Source organism: Macrobrachium rosenbergii, chromosome 16, assembly GCF_040412425.1.
Source record: "Macrobrachium rosenbergii isolate ZJJX-2024 chromosome 16, ASM4041242v1, whole genome shotgun sequence".
Classification (NCBI taxonomy): domain Eukaryota; kingdom Metazoa; phylum Arthropoda; class Malacostraca; order Decapoda; family Palaemonidae; genus Macrobrachium; species Macrobrachium rosenbergii.
The window spans coordinates 16,877,318-16,881,225 of NC_089756.1; the positions used below are offsets into that span (position 1 = coordinate 16,877,318).

Genomic DNA, 3,908 nt, shown 5'->3' on the forward strand with positions numbered 1-3,908 from the left:
AAAAATCAATGGTTATTTTGACCATCAGTTCTCACTGTTTTAGTATATGTATTTGTATTTATTTATATTTATAGTATTAATATATTTTTTTTTAGACAGACCCAAAAAGCAGGACAAATTAGCGTCCTTCTTACGGTGAAGCAGGACAGAGGACAGAACGCTAAAAAACAGGACTGTCCTTCCTAAAGCAGGACGTCTGGCCACAGTAATATATATATATATATATATATATATATATATATATATATATATATATATATGTGTGTGTGTGTGTGTGTGTGTGTGTGTGTGTGTGTGTGTGTGTGTGTGTGTGTGTGTGTGTGTGTGTGTGTGGAGAGAGAGCGAGAGAATGGGCTATGGCGTCAAACTGCTTCTGGCAAGGTTCGTGGCTGAGCTGGGATAGGATAACAAGTGGGTGGGAGATGGATGAGGAAGAATGATTTAGTACTTGGAGTTGGAATTGACCCAGTGGTAGAGTTCTCGGATGACCCTTTTACATAGGTTCTGGCTGCAAGCGACACGTGTATAACTGAAAACATGTACGGAAGCATTCTGAATTCAACATGGATTGCCCAGCTTAGTCGCATTTTTTTTCAATTCAACACTGTTACCATTAACAACTGGTTTGTCACATTACAATTATGTTATTAGATTACATTAACTTTAACGATATTCGCCCAGTAAATACGCATAAAAATGCGTATCAAGGACAAACTGGCGCAAAGTTAAGGTGAAATGTTTAAAACCCATCTCACAAACTTCTGACCAAAGCCCATTACCAATCAAGTTTCATGCACCCTGTGTTTGCTGACATACTTTATAAGCTATTGAAGTCAGGCTTCGGTATTTGAATATTAGTTCCATTCCACTTCTTGTCAACAGTTAACTGTTACCATGATATTTATCCATTTTGAATATGGCTGTAACAAAAGTATTCGAACCTTGTCTTGGCATTAGACACTGCTTTGGTGTGAGTCGTCACTTAGTGGTTGGTGTTAACTGTGTCCTTATCTTTGTTATTCGAGTTTTCTGCAACTTTGAGTTAGGTGATCTTCTCTGGATATGATTAACATGTTACAAATGACGAACCTTGTTTAGCCATGGAGTGTGTGCGATTTACCCTCTCAGGATAATTTTCATGTTTCCTTGGCGGCTGATGCACGTCCTTATATATTATATACTGTATATATATATATATATATATATATATATATATACATACATATATATGCATATATGTATACACACACACATATATATATATATATATATATAATATAAATATACACTACGAGTTTTATTAAACATATACGCGGTCTAACCTATCCTAGCCACAGGATGAGCAAACGCTGTGATACATTTCTTTTTCAATTAACGTTGAAAAGACCAGTTTTGGCACACGGTTTCTCTATTCCTGTTGTTAATTAAGTTGGCCTTATGCCCGCACAGGTTCTTGCTCCTGGAGTAGTCCGAAATCAATTTCGTGAAAGCCAGTTGCTATACTCAACCTTACTCACGAGTTTTGTCTGATCATATTTCGACTATACTGGGGTCAATGACATAAAAACTAAGAGGTCTATTTCAAGATAAGTAATGTTCGGTTCACAGCGGTCGTTAACAGCGGCTACTTTTATATCGGAACTCCCAAAATCAAAACAACAGCTTTTGCTTTCCACATTTGTTTTTTTTCTCACGTTTACCTAGGCCTAACTACACTTCGGTCATCAAGGAACATTTAAATATTAGACTATGATACCGTTACCTTAACGTTCAATCCAAACGGAAACTGCAAAAACTTGATTATACAAAAGAATTTTACTTACAACAACGGTACTTTGAAGTTCTTGGAAGATTTGATTGCTTCCAAGTAAGCCTAGCCTGTCTTCGAAAATGGTGTCCGCAGGTCAGTTGTGGTTTCAAAAGCGCGGGCTGTCTCGATTGGCGGAAAAACAAGATATACCAAGGTTCTTCGTGTAAGTTCAATTCTTCTTCCGCGTGTCATTTCGTTTCATTACAAGACTCCTGGGGTTCAATCTCAATTTGACGTTGTTCGAGCAGAATGCACTTGAATTAACGGGTATAGTTCTACGCGTGACTTGCACAAAATCCAGTGATTATTTCAAAAGGTTTCTGCTGTGACCAAGCGACGTCACTACAGTTAATTAAATAAGCTCTCAATTTCAGCTTAAACTTACATTAAAAAATGTTCTTTACAATGGGCTATAAGTTTCGCTTGAAAAGCATATGTAAAAATGGACGGCACTCTGAAAAAATATACTGATGTTTTATTAAAACTTATAGAAGCAAACAACACTATAGACACATATTTGCTATATTCGAAAATTAGGCATTATCGTCACTCAGTCACCAACAGTTGAAGTCCGTTCCCGCCGAATGGGTGAATGCTGTAACCGTGTTCGTCGCGGTGTTCAAAATAGTACTACCACCGATAGTTCTCGCGTAAATTCCACGGTAAGTTATTTGCTCTCTCTCTCTCTCTCTCTCTCTCTCTCTCTCTCTCTCTCTCTCTCTCTATGCGTTTGAGAAGTAAGACGGAAGTCCAAAAATGTGCCAAAGTAACTGCTATCATAACTTTATCATGCGAATACGTATATCGGCATCTTTGAACATTTTGCCGCCATACTTGTTCCTCCTGGCCATTATATTTTCTAAGCTGTTGATGGAAATGAAATGCCCATCGCGGGTAAAGCGTTGTTACAATGACGAGAACAAATTTGTAAATGAATTTGAATGTTATATTCACATATCACTTTAGCTAATTCGAATCCTGGTAAGAAAATAAGTCATAGAAAAAAAAGTCGGGAAAAGTCACATTAATCTCTCCCAGACAGTGACCACCCGGGGTTTTAACCCGGTATGTATCCACCTTAGTGGCGTGTTTAGTACAACCCCGTTAGGATTTTTTTTTTTTTTTTAACCCGGCCCGTTGTGGATTACCGTAAAAACATAAACAAAAGACTGTAAATGTCATAAAGATAATGACCCCCAAGAAATATTATTTATTTTTCCCTGTGACTTTACTGCCGGTCACCATAAAGTAATGTGACTTTTTTCCTAGCCGAAAATTGACTTTTTTTTTTTCTGTGACTTATTACCGGCTACCACGATAGCCTACAACATATAAGACTAGGTCTATTTTGTCTGGAACAAGAAATTGAAGGGAAAATTTTGTTCCCAGATAACGTTATACAGTTCAGTATAGCTTTACTAGCCCAGGTTAACTATACTTCCACAGTATAGAATTTTAACTGGTTTTGCTGAAGGTATTGAACAACCATCAGTTTGTATTACAAAGGTGCTCATCGTTGACTTGTAAAACATATATTGGTTGCTAGGTTGACGTTTTTATATAAACTGAAGAAAAGAAGTTAAAATATAAGAGAAAACGTGCCCTAATGACACCGTATTATTGGCATGAGTTAGTTATGCTAGGCCTAATAATGTAAAAAAACCAACGGCTGATGGATAAGTGATGGAAGTTGGTGGAACGGTTTGAATTATGAACACTTAATACAGCCAAAAGTAACAGAGAAATACTTTAAATATTATGAGACTATCTTGATTGTGTGGGGTCTGTAACTAGGTCTATTGTGAAAGTAGTAGTTATACACTGATTTAGAAATGAATAAAATTACCTTGTGATCGCGTAAAATGTTCGTTTTGACTATATTATTCATGTTCAATTTCCCTACCAACATCAATCAGAGGGAAGTCGGTCGTGATCGCTGGATATCACAAGGCGCCATACACTGGGTGGTTTCTCCCTTGCGGGAGGTAGTGCCGTCTGCGCACCTCATGCGGTGCACTGTAGGCATTACTTAGGGTTCTTTGCAGCGTGCCTTCCGCCACTAGCTGCAATCCCTTTCGTGCCTTTTACTGTACCTCCT

General features: G+C 37.6%; 1 protein-coding gene across 1 annotated transcript in view; it reads left to right on the forward strand.

The window, feature by feature from the left end:
- Positions 1-2,370: 2,370 nt before the first annotated feature.
- The window catches only part of LOC136847113 (DNA excision repair protein ERCC-6-like), a 248,636-nt gene continuing 247,098 nt past the window's right edge, over positions 2,371-3,908 (forward strand). Inside the window, exon 1 of the mRNA XM_067118447.1 lies at positions 2,371-2,472. The gene's annotated coding sequence lies outside the window, so the exon portion shown is untranslated. The remainder of the gene's footprint in view (positions 2,473-3,908) is intronic.